Below are 24,815 nucleotides of genomic sequence, written 5' to 3' on the forward strand. Positions count from 1 at the left end.
GAATTTGGCAATAAGGAGTTCATGGTCTGAGGCACAGTCAGCTCTTGGTCTTGTTTTTGCTGACTGTATAGAGCTTCTCCATCTTTGGCTGCAAAGAATATAATCAATCTGATTTTGGTGTTGACCATCTGGTGATGTCCATGTATAGAGTCTTCTCTTGTGTTGTTGGAAAAGGGTGTTTGTTATGACCAGTGCATTTTCTTGGCAAAACTCTATTAGTCTTTGCCCTGCTTCTTTCCGTATTCCAAGGCCAAATTTGCCTGTTACTCCAGGTGTTTCTTGACTTCCTATTTTTGCATTTCTGTCGCCTATAATGAAAAGGACATCTTTTTTGGGTGTTAGTTCTAAACTGTGCTACAAATATGGAAATTGTTTACTTTGGCCTAAGATCAGATTACCTAAGTAAGGTCCAGCCTTTAGAGACATAACAAAACTATTACAGTTGGAAATTGAAGTTAGAATCCTATCCAGGTCCTCTCCAGAATGAGAAAATGTCCATTTTTTCCCCTTCAGTAAAATTCTTCAAGTTTCTGTAGCCAAAGTTGTTTTTCTCTGCTAAATTTCACCAGGATCAACATGCTTTGAGTTATTGTATATTTGACCCATAAACAGATGAAAAAAAAAAAAAAACAGTTGAGATCATTCAAATCGGAGGGAATACTGCATAACCAGTGAGTAGCCAGTGAGTGCTAATTCTGCACATTCCTAAGTCATCTGACATAAATGCCCAGAGGAGAAGGCTGGGAAGGAGAAAGTAGGGCGACTCCAGTGATTTCTCTTGGATGCACTGATTTATAATCTAAAACAGATTTAGCATATTAGCCATAATTTGGTCTTAGTATCTGTATTTTTGAGCACATATACAAGAATTACCTTTTCATATGCATTTGAAACTTAATTCTTTGGAATTTAGAAATTTAATTTTAAATACTGTAAAAATTACAGCATTTGCATTGGCTACAAAAATCTGTCATACTTTTTTTTTTAATTGGCATAAATTGCTTTACAATGTTCTGTTAGTTTCTGCCGTTCAGTTCAGTTCAGTCACTCAGTTGTGTCCGACTCTTTGAGACCCCATGAATCGCAGCACGCCAGGCCTCTCTGTCCATCACCAACTCCCGGAGTTCACCCAAACTCACATCCATCGAGTCGGTGATGCCATCCAGCAGCCATCTCATCCTCCGTCATCCCCTTCTCCTCCTGCCCCCAATCCCTCCCAGCATCAGAGTCTTTTCCAATGAGTCAACTCTTCGCATGAAGTGGCCAAAGTACTGGAGTTTCAGCTTTAGCATCATTCCTTCCAAAGAACACCCAGGGCTGATCTCCTTCAGAATGGACTGGTTGGATCTCCTTGCAGTCCAAGGGACTCTCAAGAGTCTTCTCCAACACCACAGTTCAAAAGCATCAATTCTTCGGCGGTCAGCTTTCCTCACAGTCCAACTCTCACATCCATACATGACCACTGCAAAAACCATAGCCTTGACTAGATGGACCTTTGTTGGCAAAGTAAGGTCTCTGCTTTTGAATATGCTATCTAGGTTGGTCATAACTTTCCTTCCAAGGAGTAAGCGTCTTTTAATTTCATGGCAGCAATCACCATCTGCAGTTAGAATGAGATTGAAAAATAAATCCACAGAATCAGATAGTATTTTGAGTTTCAGAACTTTCAAAGTAAAGATAATTCCACTTGATATAAAGTGTTGCAGAAAAAAGAAAATGAGGGAAAGGAGTGCACCTCGTTTTAGGTCTCAAGTTAATTAACTTATTAATTATAATCTTCAGATCAATAATGGATTGGGAAAGGACAAGAAAAGAATCTATTAGCCCATTTCACTATGAAAAAAATGTGAAATCCTAAATAAATATTAGTTGAGTTCAACGTGTTTTTATAAACAAAACACGGTGATGTCAATTTCATTTCAGAAATGTAAGGGGGTTCATCACCAGAAAAGCTATCAATACAATTTAGCTCATTAGTGACCTGTAGGGGAAAAACTACTTCAACATAAGCATAATTAATATTTGATAAAGTTTAAAACCTATTTATGATATTTTTAAGTGTTAAAAATAAGGAATTAAAGAAAATTTAACTTAATAAAAGCTTTTAACAAAAACCTATGAAACATTATGATATAGGATTACAACAGGGAAGAGAGGCTTGCTATTACAGCTCCCATAATGAGGAGATTTTGGTCAATATAAGAAGACAAGAAAAAACCAGGAGGTGTAAGGATTGGGTAGAATAAATTACTCTGTCACTGTAGATCATTAGATCTTCTATTTGAAGACCTAAGTGAATCAATAGACAAACTATTAGAACTAATAGAGTTCCGAAAGATTGCATAGATGAAAGATCAATAATAGGCAACATACTAAGTGATATGTAAGCGTGTACTAGGTACTATATAAGAAACTATATACATATTTTACTTATACTAATCCATTTACATTTAATGTAAATATCAAGACACTTTTCTGCATCAGCAGCAACCAACCAGAAATAAGCATGGAGAATACGACTTCACTTACATTAGCAACAAAAACTACAAAGTACATAAGATAACTTAATGAAGAAGTACTAATCCTTTACAAAGTACTTTTCAAATTTTATTAAATTACATACAATAAGATTTAGGTAAAAAGATAAAAGTAACATGTTCATGGATGGGAAAAACTACACTGTAAAAAAATATCATTCTCCATAAATGAACTTATAAATTCAATGCAGTTTTGATGAAAATTTTAGCAGGGTTTTGTGAGAAAACAGAATATTAGTTTCTGTGAATGGAAGAATAATGGACTAAAGAAAGGGAATTTAAAAAAAAAAAAAAAAGAAACGGAATTTGTTTTATTGGATATATTAAAATATTTTATAAAACCAAAGCAATAAAAACAGTATGGTACTAGTACAGAAACAGATTTAAAAACAGATGTGACAAATAGAAAAGCAATGAAGCGCCTGGTATATTTGAGAAGGTAGCAGAAATCAGCATCACAAATCAAAAAGAGATTATTTGGTAACTTACTCAATATATAGGTAAAAGTATATTTAGATTCTTACAGAATTAATTCCAAATATATTAAAAACCTAATTATATAAGGCAATATATAAAGTAATAAAATATATGAGGCTGAAAAAAAAATATATGAGGCTGTCCTTGTGAACTTGGGATAGGAAAGAACGTTTAAACAAGACTAAAAAATTATAAACTTTAAGAATAAGTAAGGCGCTTCCCTGGTGGTCCAGAGGTTAAGAATCTGGCTTCCAATGCAGGGGACTTGGGTGTGATCCCTGGTCGAGGAGCTAGGATCCCACACGCACAAGACAACTAAACCCTTGGGCTGCAACACCACAGCGCGTCCAAGCACCGCAACAAAGACCCAGCACAGCCAAAAAAAAAAGTGTAGATGGCATATGAATTTTAATTCATATATAACTTAATATAGAAATCTTTCATATTAAAATGAAAGATTTCTCTACAAAGAGGATATGATAGACAAACTTAAGCTTGTGGAAGATTAAAAGATGTTTTCAAAATTTATTTTTATTTATTTTTTTTTTTCCTGCCTTTTTTTTTTAAATTTTATTTTATTTTTAAACTTTACATAATTGTATTAGTTTTGCCAAATATCACAATGAATCCGCCACAGGTATACATGATTTAAAACTGAAAAATGATTATTAACAAATAGAATATATAAAGAACTACTAATGTCTTCAAGGAAACAAAAACTCGACAAGGAGTAAAAAGAGATTATTAATGGAAGAAGTAGTCTAAATAGCCTATATGGACATGAAGAGATGCTTAACTTCACATGAAGTCAGAAAAATTCAGATGAAGTCAACCTAGTATTGGGAAAAATTTAAAAGTCAGCTAATACCAAATGTTGGTTAGAATGAGGAGTCATGAGATACTTTATGCACTGTTGGGAGAGCAAACTGATAATATTGAGTGAAATTAATTATCCATATATTCTGTATACATATCATTCCTTCATCTGGGTTTACACTGTGTACAAGTTTTTAAGGAAACATTTATGACGATAATGTCATTGCATTATTTGTGTTAGCAGAAAGTTATAAGAAGCCTTGATATCTGTCCCTAGGGAAATGGATTATCATGATAAATACATGCAATGAAATACAGTACAGCAGTAAGTAGTTAATCATTTTAAGTTACAGAATATGGATAGATCTTAGAAATATAGAATGAATTATAATAGGGCAAAACAATTTATGTACATTCAAAACACACACATAGAAAGTAATATTATTTCTCAGGGCTATAGCTTTGGATGCCTAAGGACATATATAGAATATACTGATGTAAACATCTCTGATGGGAAGGACAATGTAAATGAGAATGGGTAGGACGAAGGGGAAAGAATGATGAAATAAAACGAGAGGAGCATTTCATGGACTTTATAATAAAAGTAGAAAATGAAATCTGTGTATTTGAGAGCCATCTGACTCATGAATAATAAGCATTTGTCCTAATTTGGGAGAGGAGTAAGTAATGTTCCCAGCAAAAGGATGCACATATTTTAAAACAGATTCTGGGAGGATTTGAATGGCCTTATGTAGAAGACAGATGGATATCTGACTAGCATAAATCTTTGCTTTAAATACATTTCTCCACTGAAAGTGTTAGAAATTAGTTTGAAATTAGCCTCCAGCAATCAATCAATCTAGGAAAGGAATGAACATTTGAAAATGTGACTATTTAATATTCAGAGAGAATTGCCCTGTAAATCTGGAAAATACAAAATACTCTGTGAAAAGTTTGCCTTTTGTTGAGTTTCATGTAATCTGTCATGCAGTAGCTTAAAAAGCATCAGTTTGTTTTGTTCGATGGTATTATCTCATTGCACATACTCATTGACTAAACTTTTTATTCATCAATAAAATTTTCCCTATCATTAATTCTCATGTGAACAATATACTACAGATTATAGCTTGTGGATGCTGCTCTGCCATGCTTAGCATATTGCATTTTTCAATTGCTTTGGTATTCTCGGTATTAATCTTAAAACTCTTTAAAGTCTTCTGGATAGTATATCACTTTTGTCCATATTGTACTTAATAAATCATAGCAACGTGAACTATATAATTAAATGAAGGTTAAATTCTATGTGCTAAATATTCAAAGGCACTATTTTTTGATGGCCCAACCTCATGCATGTTTTAATAGAAAATGTTTGCTATAACCATCTTTTCCTATCACTCACATTTTAGAAGTAATATGATTTTCATTATTAATATTTTAAATAATATTCTTTAATCATAGCAAATATCTCTACTAAAATGTCTTGGAGCTTGTCAAAAATGTTTCTAATAATGTTATAGAAGTATATACTTATATTTATATATATACTTATGCATGTCTTATTGTTCCACAATTTTGTGATTCTTATTTAATATTTCATGTCCTTTTCTAACTGGAAAGTGGGTCAGTGTACAAAAGTTCTTAGCATATTAATGTTCCTCTTTCAGATGTTTTTCATGCCTTATGTGTGTTAGTCACTCAGTCGTGTCTGACTCTTTGTGACCCCATGGATTGTAGTCTACCAGGCTCCTCTGTCCATGGAATTCTCCAGGCATGAATACTGGAGTGGGTTGCCATGCCCTTCTCCAGAGGATCTTCCTAACCCAGGGACTGAACCCAAGTTTTCCACATTGCATACAGATTTCTTTACCACCTGGTCCACCAGGAAAGTCCTTGGTAAATTAAAATATGATAACATTTATAAGGCACCCGAGAAAGTTATGTGAAGCCACTTGTAGCCAGAGGCAACTCCCTGCCCTGTAAGTCCTGCCCCACCATCCTGGAGCTGAAGGGGGAGCTATTTCCTACACATTTAATAACTCTGTGTTCCAGCAACCAACCAGATTGGAAAGCTCTGAATTAATGCCTTTAAATTTTTTAAAAGAAATAATTTCTTTCCCAGCCTCTAGAGGTAAGATTAAATTAGAACATAGTGAGACCTCCTCTTTTATACAGAAAGAAGGAATAAAAGATGGTAAGTTGTATGGCCCTTCAAAGAGTAGGGAAGACTCGGAAAATCTCTGGGGACTTTTTACTACTACTACTGCTGCCGCTGCTAAGTCGCGTCCGACTCTGTGCGACCCCATAGATCGCAGCCCACCAGGCTCCCCCGTCCCTGGGATTCTCCAGGCAAGAACACTGGAGTGGGTTGCCATTTCCTTCTCCAATGCATGAAAGTGAAAAGTGAAAGTGAAGTCGCTCAGTCGTGTCTGACTCTTCCTGACCCCATGGACTGAAGCCCACCAGGCTCCTCGGTCCATGGGATTTTCCAGGCAAGAGTACTGGAGTGGGTTGCCATTGCCTTCTCCAACTACTATTACTACTAGTATAATGATTTACATTTGGAATTACGATGTCAATATGTGTCTAGATTTAATAGTTTTTAAGGATGCTGGTAATGCGGCAGACACAGAAAGGTGATAGGCAAGCAGGACAGGACACCTGGAAATAATAATGGGGTGGGTAGTAGGGGACTACACTGCAGGTGAGACAAGGCTATTTGAGAGCAATGATTCACAAACTGCTCAACCTTTCAGTGTCCAAGATAACTGGATGAAACCCTGAATAGGTAATGACTATCTGTCTGCACTTTCCAAAGTGCATTCTTCAGGATATCTTTGTGAGATATTCGTAAGTATTTGGAGGGGCGGGGGAAAGATGAATCTCTTTATCAAATAAATGTGAGAAATTCTGAGATAAAGTTACACTCGATGCTTGATTTCTAAGTCTTTAATATACTGCTATTATTCGTATGTTTCCAGGAGGAAATAGTAACACATACCTTTTCTCAGATGGGCAATATACACTCTTTTCAAATGTGTTTGGCCATATGCACTTACTTCATTTTTTCTCAAAATATATTATTAACCCCCTCAGAAACTAGGGTTTTTTCTAAGATAAGAGTAGACCTATCCTACTACTTTTAAGTGTGTTGTTTGGAACAATATATGCCAACTTTGAAGACTATAAACTGGTGGTAGTAACCTGTATTGAAGTTGGATAAATCGAAGTGTTTTTCCCTTTTTATTTCTAATTTGTTTTCTATCTCTAGTCAATATCTTTTAATATACAAAGTTGTCATACAAATAGATCTGTGACATGTTTCTCAATTTATGTGAGATGATTTCATACATTTTAAACAATTCGGTCAATCTTTCAAGTGGTCGCAATTTTTTGCTATTCAGGAAAAAAAGTTTGTGGAAAGTTATATATGGTTTTTATAGCCTGTTAGTATTAATTTTATGTTTAATATTACTTTTTTAATGTGGTTAAGAAAATGTAGCAAATTAGAAATTAATAAAACTGATTAAGTTAATTTCAATTGATAGTAAATTTTATTTAGGCTTTCTAGGTGGTGCTAGTGGTAAAGAACCTGCCTACCAATACATGAGACATAAGAGACGTGGGTTTGATCCCTGGGTTGGGAAGATTCCCTGGAGGGGGTCATGGGAACCCACTCCAGTATCTTGCCTGGAGGATCCCATGGACAGAGGAGCCTCATAGGCTATAGTCCATGGGGTCACAAAGAGAAGGACATAACTGAAGTGACTTAGCACAAGCACAAGAAAATTTTGTCACTAACCCAATTGTTTTGAATTTTTTGCTGATTTGTTCTTTATACACTATAGCTTTTCTAACTTTCTATATTGCTTTTACAGTGAAAAATCAGACTTCATTATATTTTTCTATATGATATGTAAAACATAAGGTCCTAAGACACTGGAAGGAAATGTGCAAAGTATAACCACAATTATCTTGGAGTGATGGGGCTTTATGCAATTCAACTGCGTGAGGGCCCTCTGAATTCTACTTCTGCGTTTTAGGAATTTATTATAAGGACAAATAAATATGTTTTTTAAAAAGATTTAATTGCCACCTGGATAATAAAGTGGTGCAACACTGTAAGACTCTAAAGTGAAGCAGCAGATAAACCTCCACAGATCCTAGGGTCAGTAGGTCCTTCACCTCCCATGCAACCTTCACTAAGTCACTGACCTGTTCCAAACGTCTTCCGTAAAACTGGAACAGTAATGCACCTACCTCACAGAAAATGAAAATGGGAAAACGCTTTTCTGGATGACTAAATGGAAGATGTAACTGCCTACATAAAAATGCAAGTTCTTTGGAAACAATCTCCAAGTTTATGATAACACAATTTAACAGTGTTTTGCTACTGACATAATCAGTTCAATCCTCAGTGAATTAAAGTTTGAGAAACCTTGAGGGAAATTATGAAGAGTTAAAATTCTAAAAGAATCAGCAGCAGCTCTAATGAGACAATGGATGTCCAGCCTGCCTCTTGTTGATGTTTATCTGCATTTTACATAGATCAACATTCTCTCAAGGAAGAGGTTCTGTTGCTTGTGTTCACCGAGACAAAGCCTACTATTGCTTTCAGTTCAGTTCGGTTCAGTCGTTCACTCATGTCGGACTCTTTGCGACCCCATGAATCGCAGCACGCCAGGCCTCCTTGTCCATCACCAACTCCTGGAGTTCACTCAGACTCACGTCCATCGAGTCGGTGATAGTCTAGCTCAAAGATGCAAATATACTTTCGGGGTTTTGATTCTGGAAATTATCCTATCTGGTTCTACACCATTTTGACATCAATGTAGTTGTTGATTTTCCACCACGAGGAGTATAAAAGGAAAGATACAGCCTAGAGGCAGCAATGTATTTTAGATCAAGTGTGGCTGTGAATTCCATTTTCTCACACTGCTCCACCCAGTGAAATACTTCATGCTCTGTGTACTGGTGGGACAGAATGAAGCAGACTGCTTTGAAACTTTTATCTTTAATTAATTTTTACTATTGGAGGAAAGTTATGACCAACCTAGATAGCATATTCAAAAGCAGAGACATTACTTTGCCAACAAAGATTTGTCTAGTCAAGGCTATGGTTTTTCCTGTGGTCATGTATGGATGTGAGAGTTGGACTGTGAAGAAGGCTGAGCGCCGGAGAATTGATGCTTTTGAACTGTGGTGTTGGAGAAGACTCTTGAGAGTCCCTTGGACTGCAAGGAGATCCAACCAGTCCATTCTGAAGGAGATCCGCCCTGGGATTTCTTTGGAAGGAATGATGCTAAAGCTGAAACTCCAGTACTTTGGCCACCTCATGCGAAGAGTTGATTCATTGGAAAAGACCCTGATGCTGGGAGGGATTGGGGGCAGGAGGAGAAGGGGACGACAGAGGATGAGATGGCTGGATGGCATCACTGACTCGATGGATGTGAGTCTGAGTGAACTCCAGGAGTTGGTGATGGGCAGGGAGGCCTGGTGTGCTGCGATTCATGGGGTCACAAAGAGTCCGACACGACTGAGCGACTGATCTGATCTGATTGTATTTTCTTTCTTTTCAATTTAGAAAGATAATAAGAGAAAGAATCACAGGGGAAACTATGTTTCTATCTCAGTGTTTTGAACAAAGCAATCTATTGAATCTTTGACATTTTTGAGAAACCACCCACATGATTTAAAAAAAAAAAAAAGTTTGCTTCTTCTTGAGGCTCATTTAAAGGAACTTCAAGTACAAGGAAATGCATGACAATTTTCTTTTGATTCCTGCAATTCAGTGGGGCTCATTTAATGTTAGAATGCCAGTAAAGATTTTTGCTGCCCAGCAGAAGTGCAGAACCCAGATCAGATGGTCTTGATTACCTGTGACACTGACAGTACGTGTAAGAACAGGTGCTGTATTTTGGAGCACACTGCTCTTACTGTGAAGCTTTGGAGAACTTTTTTTAAAACTTTCTATGTTGTACTGGGGTATAGCTGATTAACAACATTGTGATACTTTCAGGTAAACAGTGAGGGAACTCAGCCATCCATATACATGTATCCATGGGCTTTTACAGTGGCTTAGTTGTAAAGAATCTACCTGCCATGCAGGAGACAAAGCAGACATGGGTTCAGTCCCTGGGTGGAGAAGATCCCCTGGAGGAGGAAATGGAAACCCACTCCAGTATTCTTGCCTGAAAAAATCCCATGGACAGAGGAGCCTGGTGGGCTACAATCCCATATGGTGGCATAGAGTTGGAAATGACTGAGCACATTGTCCCCCAAACTCCCCTTCCATCCAAGCTGCCACATAACATTGAGCAGAGTTCCATGTGCCATGCAGTAGGAACTTGTTGGTTATCATTTTAAATATAGCAGTGTGGACATGTCTATCCCAAGCTCCCTAACTATCCCTTCCCTGCATTCTGCCCCCTGGCAACCATAAGTTTGTTCTCTAAGTCTGTGAGTCTAGGATAACGTTTAAGTGAGGATTCTTCCTCCGTAATCTTCTTTGTGAAAGAGATTCAAACTCCTTTGATCTAAGTTCAGATTTCATCCTGGGGCCACTGGTTGTTGCTGGGGATGGCCAGCGGTAGATGCAAGGAAGAGGCATTGTGCAAAGGCACAGGGGGGCTGGGTTTGGGTGCAGAGGAAGAGAGACACAGATAAGTGATCAGTGCACAACAAGGCATGTTTGTTCACACATCAGATTTTTGTTATTGAGGGAGTACCGCTTCTTAGTACTTCTTAGAAGAAAAGTACCACTATTAGTCAGGATCCAATCAGGAAAACAGGGTCCACACCAGGTGGCTCAATAGGAGGAATTTAACATAGGAGCCTGTTACAAAGGTCATGAAATCTGGGGCCACCACGACTTTCTGCCCAGAGTGTCTTTACCATCAGGCTGTTTCTTTCACTTAGGGAAGAATTAAGTAAAAACAGATATTTTCCAGTTGTTTCTTTCTTAAGAGTATTATTTTTCCCACTAAATCTTTAAAATATGCTTAACAGTTATTCTAAAACCCTTTCCTTATTTACTTTTCCTCATATGCAAATCAGACTCTGAAAAATACCTTCAAAAATGCAAAAATCAACAATACAGATCATAGAAATAAAAAATGAAAAAAAAAATCTTTAAAATACTAATCACTCTACACCCAGGGATAATAATTTCAAATCTTTGGTTGAAAAGTTTATAGGAAAATCTTACAGCAGTATACAGTCTTGTTACTAGCTTTTATCCTCCAATGAACATTTTTTTTTCCTACTTCATTAAATATTCTTCAGAAACTTTCCTTTTGGTGGATTCAATATATTCCAAGTCTAAATTTCTTTACCATTTTCCTGCTGTTGGAAATTGAGTTTATTTCCAACCATGCAATTTTAAATAAAGCTAAAATATAATATTCTTATAAATAAGTTTTTTGGTTTTTTTTCGCCTCTTTGATTATTTCCAAAACTAAGAGAAGTCCTACCCTCTTTTTGTCTCTTCTTAATTTGTGAGAGGGGGAAAAAGACAGGTCTAATTATGACTTGAATATGAGTAGTGCTAAATGACATGGTTTCTTAGAAATTAAAGAAATTATAACTTTAAAATAAAATTATATATAAAAAATAACCAATTCCAGAAACCTATAAAGTTTTCATGCCCTTTAGTCCCCTCAATGTTCTGTTCATGTTCTCTCTGTTTTCCTCTTAATGAACATAATTTTCTACAGTGTCATCCTTCAAGAAAAAGATTCGGATTCTCTTATATAGATTTTCTACTTTATTCAGTTACTGTAATTGGAGGCAATATTATTTTCTACTATTTCAATAAACTGTACTTCAGCTGAATAACAGGCTTGGACATTTATTTTTATAGTTAATATTGTTTCTATGGGAAAATGTATTCAGAGATTCAAATACATATTTAAAAATAAAATTTAACAACACAATTTGCTTACAGGTAAAGGACGTTCAGTATTTCAAAAAGTAAAACATATTTGGTTAACCTCGTTTCATTATTCACATATTACCAAATACCATTGTACTTTGATATATAGTTCATCAGGTCACATATGAAAATCTCTTTTCTAAGAAATGTGTGTGTGCATTAACTATTAGATATGGTAGATTCTTTGAAGGATTTAGGCACTTGGAATTACTAGCTGACCCTTAAGTTAAGTTGATTTCCAGAAGGAGACTATAAACTGTGTCAATGACGATCCTGAGCAAATTTTGCACAATAGCATAGGCATCACTGTTGTTACTGTCTTGCTTTATTTTCTTTTCATAACATTTATCACTTGGTTTATAATATATTTATATGTTTTTATTTTAAATTCCATCCTTCATGAGAGTATTAGCGTCATGAGAGCAGGTCATTTCTTTCATTCTCTGCTTTATTCACTGTCTTGTATATAGTAGGTGCTCAATTAATGCCTTATTTGAATGAATTACTATTGTGTGAATAAAATGTGAAGATTGTTTCAGATCTGATACAACAGAAATAACATACAAAATATTGAAAATTTTGTAAATAAGCCCAATTTTAAAAATTGCTAGTGTCATATTTTTATTATCCTCCAAAGTATTTGTGAGTTGTTTTGGTTTATGGATATGTTCACTTGTGTCATATTTTAGATTACACATATAAATAATATCTTGAAATACTGAGTGTGTCAAATCTTGAGCTGTGTCTGTACAGAAAAGAAGTGTGAATCTCAAAGCCTACGTTACAAAACATGTATCTTTTTCTTTCCAAGTAAATTAAAAAATTTTGTCTTAAAAAAATGTGAAATAGACCTAACTCTTTAAACCAAGCAGCATTGCTGATGATTTTAGAATGTGGTTGCCCTGACTTTCATGGAAAGTCACAAATATGTTTTCCATTTAATACAGACTTCATTTGCTTTATTCTTAATAAGTTAAGTTAAATGTCCCACACCATAAAAATTACCCTTAGACAAAGGGTACTTTGTCTTCTGAAAGTAAGAATTCTGAAGCTAAGAATTCTCAACGATTCAAAGATAAACGTTAGTCTTTATGAGGGGCAAGGCTACAAAGAAATAATAAGATGACCACGGTCAAATTTAGTCTGGCTTTTTTCCCCCAGCAACTCTTAGGCATTCGTCATAGTGCTTAACAGAAGTTCCCAAAGGTAAATGAGGGAATGGAATTAGAATAGATTTTAAACAAATGTTTATTAAGATCCACAACTTATTCACTATTGGTAACTGGAACTTCAAAGCAGAGTAATGAATTTAAATACATAGTAACAGAAAAAAAATTTTTTTTAATTTATAGAAGGAACAAGTTAGGTTGGAAAGAATCATTACCATCAGTCAGTCTTAGAATTGGAGCCTTTATTTTATGCATGCCTGAGAGGCAAACTGGTTAATATATCTATGGCCTGCACATTTCCAGTATATCTCTTTTCTCTCTCTTTTCCATTCTACCCTTCATTTTTCAGACCCCTTCCATCTCTCCCAACACAGTCACCCCACACATTAATGCACATGCACAAGTCTGTCTTTGGTATGAAGCATCTTAGGTTTATCGGTAACTCATCTTACTAATGGACCCAGTTACAATGATCTCATTAGAAAAGTTAAAACAACAGCTGTCTATTACCACAGAAATGTGTGCAAATGATTAAAAAAGTAATTCCCTTTTCTTCTTCTAAATTGCATAGACTGTAATGAAAGCAATTACTTTTGCCATTTCCTGTGTTATCAGAATGTTCATATCACTGCAGAAGTAAGAAAAGTTTTTCTATTTAGTTTGGCCTCTGCAATCACAACAAAAGGTATTTATATAAAAGGCCAGAAAACCATCAAGAAATTTTACTATTTCAATAATCCCAATGCTATCAAATCTATCCTAAGAAAATATTCTAAAATAGTGAAAATTATGAATACAAGCATGGCTGCAAGCAACAAAATGAATTCAAGGTAAATTAAGCAAGTAGGCGAATTTGTTGAAAAGATAAGTCATAAATTTAATGGCACATTTGTAAAACAGCTTCAGGAACAGATAGGAGCTAAGAAACAACCCTAGAGTGGGTCAGAGCTACAGGAATTCCTAGAGATCTCTTATCATTGTGCTACCACTGGAATTAATCAGCTCTAACTACATTTTCTTTCTTGATTTTTACATGCTTAAGATTCAAAAAGTAAAGAAAAAAGAGGACTAATTAAAATCAGAAATGAAAGGGAGATATTACAACTGATACCACAGAAATACAAAGGATCATAAGAGACTACTATAAACAGTAGCATGCCAACAAATTGGACAACGTAGAAGAAATGGAAGAATTTCTAAAAAACATACAACCTATCAAGACTGAATCATAGTGGAAGAGAAAATCTAAACAGCCCAATTAACTGGTAATGAAACTGAGTCAGGAATTAAAAACCTCCCAGCAAACCAAAGTTTAAAACTTCACTGATGAATTCTACTAAACATTCAAAAGAGAATTAAACCAATCCCTCTCAAACTCTTCAAAAACAGAAAAGGAGAAAACTCTTTCAAACTCATTTAAAGAGGTCAGCATTACCCTGATACCAACACCAGACAGGATACCGAAGGAAAGAAATTATAGGTCAGTATTATTGATGGATCAGAGAAGACAATGGCACCCCACTCCAGTACTCTTGCCTGGAAAATCCCATGGACGGAGGAGCCTGGTGGGCTGCAGTCCATTGGGTCGCTACGAGTTGGACATGACTGAGTGATTTCACTTTCACTTTTCACTTTCATGCATTGGAGAAGGAAATGGCAACCCACTCCAGTGTTCTTGCGTGGAGAATCCCAGGGACGGGGGAGCCTGGTGGGCTGCCGTCTACGGGGTCGCATAGAGTTGGACACGACTGAAGTGACTTAGCAGCAGCAGCATTATTGATGGATGTAGATGCAAAAATCTTCAACAAAATATTAGCAAACTGATTTCAACAATACATTTTAAGGATCATACACCATGATCAAGTAGGATTTTTTCCAGGGGTGTAAGTATCATTCATTATCTGCAATGAAGTCAATGTGATATACCGCATTAACAAAATGAAGAATAAAAATTATGATTATCTAAACTGAAACAACAACAAAAAAAGCATTTGACAAAAGTCAACATCCATGTACAAAAAAAATCTCTAAACAAATGAGAATAGAAGGAATGTACCTCAACGTAATAAAGGCTGTACATGACAAACCCACAGCTAACATCACCAGTTCAGTTCAGTTGCTCAGTCGTGTCTGACACTTTGCGACCCCATGAATCGCAGCACACCAGGCATCCCTGTCCATCACCAACTCATGGAGCTCACCCAAACTCATGTCCATCAAGTCAGTGATGCCATCCAGCCATCTCATCCTCTGTCGTCCCCTTCTCCTCCTGCCCCCAAACTCTCCCAGCATCAGGGTCTTTTCAAATGAGTCAACTCTTCACATGAGGTGGCCAAAGTATTGGAGTTTCAGCTTCAACATCAGTCCTTCCAATGAACACCCAGGACTGATCTCCTTTAGGATGGACTGGTTGGATCTCCTTGCAGTCCAAGGGACTCTCAAGAGTCTTCTCCAACACCACAGTTCAAAAGCATCAATTCTTCAGTGCTCAGCTTTCTTCACAGTCCAACTCTCACATCCATACATGACCACTGGAAAAATGAGAGCCTTGACTAGATGGACCTTTAACATCATACTCAATGGTGAAAAGCTGAAAGTCTTTCCTCTAAGATGAGAAACAAGACAAAGGTGTTCACTGTCACCAGTTATTTTCAACACAGTATAGGAAATCCTACACAGAGTAATTAGGTGAGAAAAAGAAATAAAAGACATCCAAATTGGAAAGGAAGAAGTAAACCTGTCACTTGCACATGACAAGATGTTATACACAAAAAGCCCTAAAGATGCCATCAAAAACTGTTAGAGCTAATAAACAAAATCAGTAAAGCTGGAGGATATAAAATCAATATGCAAAAATTTGGTGTGTTCCTGTACACAAATAAACAAACATAAAGAGAAATAAAGAAAACAATCTCATTTATATCAAAAAGAACAAAGTTCTCAGGAACAAATTTAACCAAGAAGGTGAAAAGCTTACATATTGAAAACTAGGGAATTTCCTGGCAGTCCAGTGGTTAAGACGCAGCACTTTCAATGTGGGGGCCTGTGTTTGATTGAAATAGATGAAAACAACAGAATGGGAAAGACTAGAGATCTCTTCAAGAAAATTAGGAATACCAAGGGAAGTTTTCATGCAAAGATGGGCAAAATAAAGGCTAGAAATGGTATAGACCTAACAGAAGCATAAGATTTTAAGAAGAGGTGGCAAGAATACACGGAAGAACAATACAAAAAAGATCTTCATGACCCAGATAACCACAATGGTGTGATCACTCACCTAGAGCCAGACATCCTGGAATACAAAGTCAGGTGGGCCTTGGGAAGCATCACTATGAACAAAGCTAGTGGAGGTGATAGAATTCCAGTTGAACTATTTCAAATACTAAAAGATGATGCTGTGAAACAATATGCCAGCAAATTTGGAAAAGTCAGCAGTGGCCACAGGACTGGAAAAGGTCAGTTTTCATTCCAATCCCAAAGAAAGGCAATGCCAAAGAATGCTCAAACTACTGCACAATTACACTCATCTCACATGCTAATAAAGTAATGCTCAAAATTCTCCAAGCCAGGCTTCAACAGTATGTGAACTGTGAACTTCCAGATGTTCAAACTGGATTTAGAAAAGGCAGAGGAATCAGAGATCAAATTGCCAACATCTGTTGTAGTTTTCAATTTTATTGGTGCTATGAAATCTAATTAAGCTTTTGAGATTTTTCTTTTTCTCTTCCAATCACACTTTTTATTGCTGTTATAAACTTTTGCCTCTACATTGGGCTTTTGCAGTTATGTGGAGTTTTCCTTTCCTCTTCCTTTTTTTTTCCTTTTTTAAAATTTTTTAAAACCTATTATTGTTTTTTCTGCTTTTATTACTTTGCTTGCTTTTCCTACTGTTCTTTTCCACTTGCAGTTATCTTTAATGTATATAAATCTTCTTTATCTATCTCTATTTAGCTTTGCATATCTATTCTTTCTTTCTTTTCTTTCTTACCTTTCCTCTCAACATATGTTAATTTTGTTTTCATTGCTTTATTCCAAACTTGGCACCTTGCTTTAGTTTTGTTTTCCAGTTTGTGCTTTAGTTAGTTTTGTTCTTAAATGATAGATATAATTTTTGGTTTCCTTTGTTCGCCAGGTCACTCTATTGTACTTTATTTTTGTTGGACTGTTTTGATTTTGCTTATGGATGTATCTGTGTATGTGTATAGTCCATGATTTTAATTATTATTTGCTGATTATGTAACTGCCATTAGTCTGGGATTCATCTTTGGTTTCTCATTTTTGGCCATGTGTTATCTCACTTAATGACATAACAAAACACTTGTGGAATTTTGTTCCTGACCAGAGATCAAGCCCTGAATCTTTGGATTGGGAGCACTGACTCCAAGACCCTAGACTACCAGAGAACTAACCCTAGGGAGTATCAAATAGTGAGAAGTCACACAAAGGAAACCACTTGAATACATGACCCAGAATCACCCAACCACCAGTAGCACCCTGTGCAGGATGCCTCATCCAAAAAATGAACAAAACAAAAATACAAACAGAATTAGCAGCAGACAGGATTACCACCTTACTCATCCTTACAGTGGGGAAAAAAAAAAAAAAAAACTTAGCATAAATCTCACCCTATATGAAGCTTACACAAACCACTGCACCAAACTTAGGAGGGCAGAAAAAGGAAGAAAGAATTCAACCTTGAAGCCTGGGAAAAGGAGACCTCAAATACAATAAATTTAAAAAAATAATAATGAAAAGGCAGAGAAATACTGCACAAATGAAGAAACAAACTTGAAACACAGAAGGCCAAATAAATGAATAGGAAACAGGCAAACCACCTGAAAAAGAATTCAGAATAAGGATGGTAAAGATGATCAAAACTCTTGAAAACAGAATGGAGAAAATGCAAGAATCAATTAACAAAGACCTAGAAGAATTAAAGAATAGACATACAGAGTCAAACAACACAATTACTGAAATTAAAAATACTCTGTTGCTGCTGCTATGTCACTTCAGTCATATCCGACTCTGTGCGACCCCATAGATGGCAGCCCACCAGGCTCCCCCGTCCCTGGGTTTCTCCAAGCAAGAACACTGGAGTGGGTTGCCATTTCCTTCCCCAGTGCATGAAAGTGAAAAGTGAAAGGGAAATCGCTCAGTCGTGTCCGACTCTTCACGACCCCATGGACTGCAGCCCACCAGGCTCCTCCGTCCATGGGATTTTCCAGGCAAGAGTACTGGAGTGGGGTGCCATTGCCTCCTCCCAAAAATACTCTACAAGGAATCAATAGCAGAATATCTGAAGCAGAAGAATGAATCAGTGAGATGGAAGATAAAATGGTGGAAATAGCTTCTGAAAAGCAGAATAAAGTAAAAAGAATGAAAAGAACTGAGGATAGTCTCAGAGACCTCTGGGACAATATCAAACACACCAACATTTGAATTATAGGGGTCCCAGAAGAAGAGAAAAAGAACGGGTATGAGCAAATTTTTGAAGAGACTATAGTTGAAAATTTCCCCAACATGAAAAAGGAAATAGTCAATCAAGTCCAAGAGGTGCAAAGAGTCCCATACAGGATAAACGCAAGGAGAAACATGCCACAAGACATATACTAATCAAACTAACAAACATTAAACACAAATAAAGAATATTAAAGCAGCAACGGAAAAGCACAAGTAACATACAAGAGAGACCCCATATGTTTAACAGCTGATCTTTCAGGAGAAACTCTGCAGGCCAGAAGGGAATGGTAGGATATATATAAAGTACTGAAAGGGAAAAATCTACAACCAAGATTACTCTATCTGGAAAGGACCTCATTCAAAATTGATGGGGAAATCAAAAGCTTTTCAGACAAGCAAAGTTAAGAGAATTCAGTACCACCAAACTAACTTTACAACAAATGTTCAGTTCAGTTCAATTCAGTCGCTCAGTTGTGTACGACTCTTTGCCATCCCATGAATCGCAGCACTCCAGGCCTCCCTGTCCATCACCAACTCCCGGAGTTCACTCAAACTCATGTCCATCGAGTTGGTGATGCCATCCAGCCATTTCATCCTCTGTTATCCCCTTCTCCTTCTGCCCCCAATCCCTCCCAGCATCAGGGTCTTTTCCAATGAGTCAACTCTTTGCATGAGGTGGCCAAAGTATTGGAGTTTCAGCTTCAGCATCAGTCCTTCCAAAGAACACCCAGGACTGGTCTTCATTAGGATGGACTGGTTGGATCTCCTTGCAGTCCAAGGGACTCTCAAGAGTCTTCTCCAACACCACAGTTCAAAAGCATCAGTTCTTCAGTGCTCAGCTTTCTTCACAGTCCAACTCTCACATCCATACATGACCACTGGAAAAACCATAGCCTTGACTAGACGGACCTTTGTTGGCAAAGTAATATCTCTGCTTTTCAATATGCTATCTAGGTTGGTCATAACTTTCCTTCCAAGGAGTAAATGCCTTTTAATTTCATGGCAGCAATCACCATCTGCAGTGATTTTGGAGCCCCAAAAAATAAAGTCTGACACTGTTTCCCCATCTCTTTCCCATGAAGTGATGGGACCAGATGCCATGATCTTCGTTTTCTGAATGTTGAGCTGTAAAGCCAACTTTTTCACTCTCCACTTTCACTTTCATCAAGAGGATTTTAGTTCCTCTTCACTTTCTGCCATAAGGGTGGTGTCATCTGCATATCTGAGGTTATTGATATTTCTCCCGGCAATCTTGATTTCAGCTTGTGTTTCTTCCAGTCCAGCGTTTCTCATGATGTACTCTGCATAGAAGTTAAATAAGCAGGGTGACAATATACAGCCTTGATGTACTCCTTTTCCTATTTGGAACCAGTCTGTTGTTCCATGTCCAGTTCTAACTGTTGCTTCCTGACCTGCATATAGGTTTCTCAAGAAGCAGGTCAGGTGGTCTGGTATTGCCATCTCTTTCAGAATTTTCCACAGTTTATTGTGATCCCCACAGTCAAAGGCTTTGGCATAGTCAATAAAGTAGAAATAGATGTTTCTCTGGAACTCTCTTGCTTTTTCCATGATCCAGCGGATGTTTGCAATTTGATATCTGGTTCCTCTGCCTTTTCTAAAACGAGCTTGAGCATCTGGATGTTCACGGTTCACGTATTGCTGAAGCCTGGCTTGGAAAATTTTGAGCATTACTTTACTAGCCTGTGAGATGAGTGCAATTGTGCAGTAGTTTGAGCATTCTTTGGCATTGCCTTTCTTTGGGATTGGAATGAAAACTGACCTTTTCCAGTCCTGTGGCCACTGCTGAGTTTTCCAAATTAGCTGGCATATTGAGTACAGCACTTTCACAGCATCATTTTCCAGGATTTGAAAGAGCTCAACTGGAATTCCATCACCTCCACTAGCTTTGTTCATAGTGATGCTTCCTAAGGCCCACTTGACTTCACATTCCAGGATGTCTGGCTCTAGGTGAGTGATCACACCATTGTGATTATCTTGGTCGTGAAGATCTTTTTTGTACAGTTCTTCTTTGTATTCTTGCCACCTCTTCTTAATATCTTCTGCTTCTGTTAGGTCCATACCATTTCTTTCCTTTATCGAGCCCATCTTTGCATGAAATGTTCCCTTGGTATCTCTACTTTTCTTGAAGAGATCTCTAGTCTTTCCCATTCTGTTGTTTTCCTCTATTTCTTTGCATTGATCGCTGAGGAAGGCTTTCTTATCTCTCCTTGCTATTCTCTCTTCTTTAATCATTAAGGAAATGCAAATCAAAACCACAGTAGGATATCTCCTTACATGTCCTAGACTGGCTATTATCAAAAGACAAGAAATAACAAGTGTCCACAAGGATGTGGAGCAAAGGGAACCCTTCTGAACTGTCGGTGAGAATGCAAATTGGTGCAGCCACTTTGAAAAAAGTATGGAGTTTTCTCAAAAGCTAAAAATATAACTACCATACCGTTCAGCAGTTCCACCTCTTGGTATTATCAGAAGAAAATGAAAATACTAATTCAGAAAGAAACACAACTCCATGTTCATTGTAACATTATTTACAACACCAAGATATGTGAACAATCTAACTGAATGGGTAAGAAGATGTGGTGTATATATATAAACAAATATGTGTGTCAAGTATGTTGAGATTGCTTAACAAATTTAAAAATGGAAAAAAAAAAAACTTGCCATTTGCAACAACATGGATGGACCTTTAGGGCATTATGCTAAGTGAAATAAGTCAGAGACAAATATTCTATGATCTCTTATATGTGAAATCTAAAAAATAAACATAACAGTTCATAGATACAGAGAACCAACTGGTGATTGTCAGAAGTGGGGGTGGGGGTGGGAAGAATAGGTATTAGAGGTCAAAAGGTAAAAAAATAAAAAAGCATTACTTGTGAACTAGCCAATAGATTCTTATTATCCTAGTCTTAAAATTTCCTTATTTCTATCAACAGAAGAATCATTAATTCAAACCTGCTGAAGGCATTTAGATGTACTGAAAACATCTGATTTATAGTCTAATTCTCTGCAACATACTTTTATAACCAAAGTACAAGATTGAGTAGAGGATTATAGAAGATCCACTGCTTCAGTAATGGATTAAGCTGCTCTGTGACTACAACTTAAAATGTTTATTCTTTCAGCAAACAATTATTGAATATTTACTGTGGCCAGCTTCAGAGGTAACTGCCAAAATATAACTGTCTGTACAGAGGTGGTTACTGCACAATTGCACTCATTTCACATGCAGGCAAAATAATGCTCAAAATTCTCCAAGCTAGCCATCAATAGTGCACGAACTGAGAATTTCCAGATGTTCAAGCTGGATTTAGAAAAGGCAGAGGAACCAGAGATCAAATTGCCAACATACGTTGGCTCACAGAAAAAGCAAGAGAATTCCAGAAAAAACATCTACTTCTGCTTTATTGACCATGCTAAAGCCTTTGACTGTATGGATCACAACAAACTGTGGAAAATTCTGAGAGATATGGGAATACCAGACCACCTCACCTATCTCCTCAGAAACCTGTACGCAGGTCAAGAAGCAACAGTTAGAACCAGATATGGAAAAATGGACAGGTTCCAAATTGGAAAAGCAGTACATCAAGGCCATATACTGTCACCCTGCTTATTATACTTATATACAGAGTACATCATGCAAAATGCCAGCTGAATGAAGCACAAGTTAGAATCAAGATTGCTGGAAGAAATATCAATAACCTCAGATATGCAGATTACACCACCCTTTTGGCAGAAAGAGAAGAGGAACTAAAGAGCCTCTTGATGAAGGAGAGTGAAAAGGTGGCTTAAAACTCAACATTCAAAAAACGAAGATGATGGCATCCAGTCTCATCACTTCATGGCAAATAGATGGGAAACAATGGAAACAGTGACAGACTTCATTTTCTTGGGCTCCAAAATCACTGCAGAAGGTGACTGCCATCATGAAATTAAAAGACACTTGCTCCTTGGAAGAAAAGCTATGTCAAACCTAGACAGCATAGTAAAAAGCAGAGGTATTACTTTACTGACAAAGGTCCATCTAGTCAAAGCTATGGTTTTTCCAGTAGTCATGTATGGATGTGAGTTGGACTGTAAAGAAGACTGAGTGTCAAAGAATTGATGCTTTTGAACTGTGGTGTTGGAGAAGACTCTTGAGAGTCCCTTGGACTGCAAGGAGATCAAACCAGTCAATCCTAAAGGAAATCAATCCTGAATACTGATTGGAAGGACTGATGCTGAAGCTGAAGGTCCAATACTTTGTCCACCTGATGTGAAGAGCTGACTTATTAGAAAAGACCCTCGTGCTGGGAAGGACTGAAGGTAGGAGGAGAAGGGGACGACAGAGGATAAAATGGTTGGATGGCATCACTGAGTCAATGGACATGAGTTTGAGCAGGCTCCAGGAGTTGGTGATGGACAGGGAAGCCTGGCGTGCTGCAGTCCATGGGGTTGCAAAGAGTCGGACATGACTGAGCACTTAACAACACAGAGGTGGTTGTAAAGGTAAATATTTTATAATGCTCTTTGGAGCCAGGTTTATATGTTTAGTTTCTAAAGTATGTTATTTTGTAAAAAATATGTTCAGTTCAGTTCAGTTGCTCAGTCGTGACCTGGCATGGACTGCAGCATGCCAGGCATCCCTGTCCATCGCAAACTCCTAGAGTTTACTCAAACTCATTACCCAAAGAAAGGCAATGCCAAAGAATGTCAAAAAATATATAATATCAACTTAAATTTAATTTCAGTGTATGAATTATGATGTTACTGGTGTCTGAATTAGTAAAATCTCACTATGTTCTCAAAAGTGTTAATGAGGTTATTCTTGGTACAGACATACGTTGTTTCACTGCACTTTGCTTTATTGTGTTTCAAAGATACTATGGCATATATCCAGACAAAACTATGATTCAAAAAAAATAGCAGCACTATTCATAGTAGCCAAAACATGAAACCAACCAAAATGTCCAATGATAGATGAATGGATAAAGAAGATGTGGTACATATTTACAACTACTCAGCCATAAAATAAAAAAGGAAGAAAGGAAGAAAATAGTGCCCATTTGCAACAACATGGATTCAATTAGAGATTATCATACTAAGTGAAGTAAGCCAGAAAGAGAAAGACAAATAGCATATGATATCACTTATAGGTGGAACCTAAAATAGGGCACAAATGAACCTGTCTACAAAACAGAAACAGACTCACAGGCAGAGAGATCAGACTTGTGCTTGTCAAGGGAGAGGAGAAAAGGGAGAGAGTTGGCCTGGGAATTTGGGGTTGACAGATGCAAATTATTACATTTAGAATGGATAAACACCAAAGTCCTACGGTACACCACAGGGAGCTATATCCAGTCTCCTGGGATAATCCATAATGGAAAAGAATGTTTTAAAAAGAGAATGTAGGCTATTTCGTGGACGTCAGGTGTGCGGGCGCATCTGGGAACGCGGGCGGGAGGGGACCGGGAAGACCTAGCCTAAGTTCTGTGGATTTGAACCTCCGCATTTCTAACCTAAGATCTCAAAACGCATCGTGATTCCTGTCGATTGGACTGTAAATTTTATGTAGATAATCTTGGAAACAATGGTAACAAGACTGAATTGGAACGAGCTTTTGGCTATTATGGACCACTCCGAAGTGTGTTGGTTGCTAGAAACCGTCCTGGCTTTGCTTTTGTTGAATCTGAAGACCCCCCAGATGCAGCTGATGCTGTCCCAGAGCTAGACGGGAGAGAACACTGTGTGGCTGCCGAGAAGGGTGGAACTATCCAACGGTGAAAAGGGAAGTCGAAATCGTGGTGCACCTCCTTCTTGGGGTCGTGGCCCTTGAGATGATTATCGGAGGAGGAGTCCTCCACCTCCACGCAGATCTCCAAGACTGAGAAGCTTCTCCCGCAGGCGGAGCAGGTCCCTTTCTAGAGATAGGAGAAGAGAAAGAACACTGTCCCGGGAGAGAAGTCACAAGCCATGCTGATCTTTCTCTAGGTCTCACAGCAGATCTAGGTCAAATGAAAGGAAATAGAAGATCAGTTTGCAAGAGGAGTGGTGTACAGGAAATAACTTCATTTGACAGGAGTATGTACAGAAAATTCAAGTTTTGTTTGAGACTGCATAAGCTTGGTGCATTTTAAAAATGTTTTAGCCGTTCACATTTGTTTGTCTGTTGGAACAGTGACACACAGGGTGTAGTTCTCTATGGTTTGAAATGGGTCATATGAGGCATGTAATATCACAAATTGTTACTTTAAAATGTTCCCTTCAACAAAATTTAATTTGCTTTGAATTTTAGTCTTGCATAGGCTGATAATAAACCTCTAACTCCTGCCCAGGTAAAGTCGATGTTTAACATTATGGAAACAAAAACTGGCAAAAATTGGAAGATTTTTTTCAACATAGCTGGGATATGGTATGCAGCTGTAG

The 24,815-nt window shown here is 37.3% G+C and overlaps 1 pseudogene; it reads left to right on the forward strand.

Annotated features, from left to right (window-relative positions):
• Window positions 1-24,598, forward strand: part of LOC102288199 (serine/arginine-rich splicing factor 3 pseudogene) — a 50,479-nt pseudogene extending 25,881 nt beyond the window's left edge.
• Window positions 24,599-24,815: the final 217 nt, after the last annotated feature.

Source organism: Bos mutus, chromosome 6 (assembly GCF_027580195.1).
Source record: "Bos mutus isolate GX-2022 chromosome 6, NWIPB_WYAK_1.1, whole genome shotgun sequence".
In the NCBI taxonomy this organism is placed as follows: Eukaryota; Metazoa; Chordata; class Mammalia; order Artiodactyla; family Bovidae; genus Bos; species Bos mutus.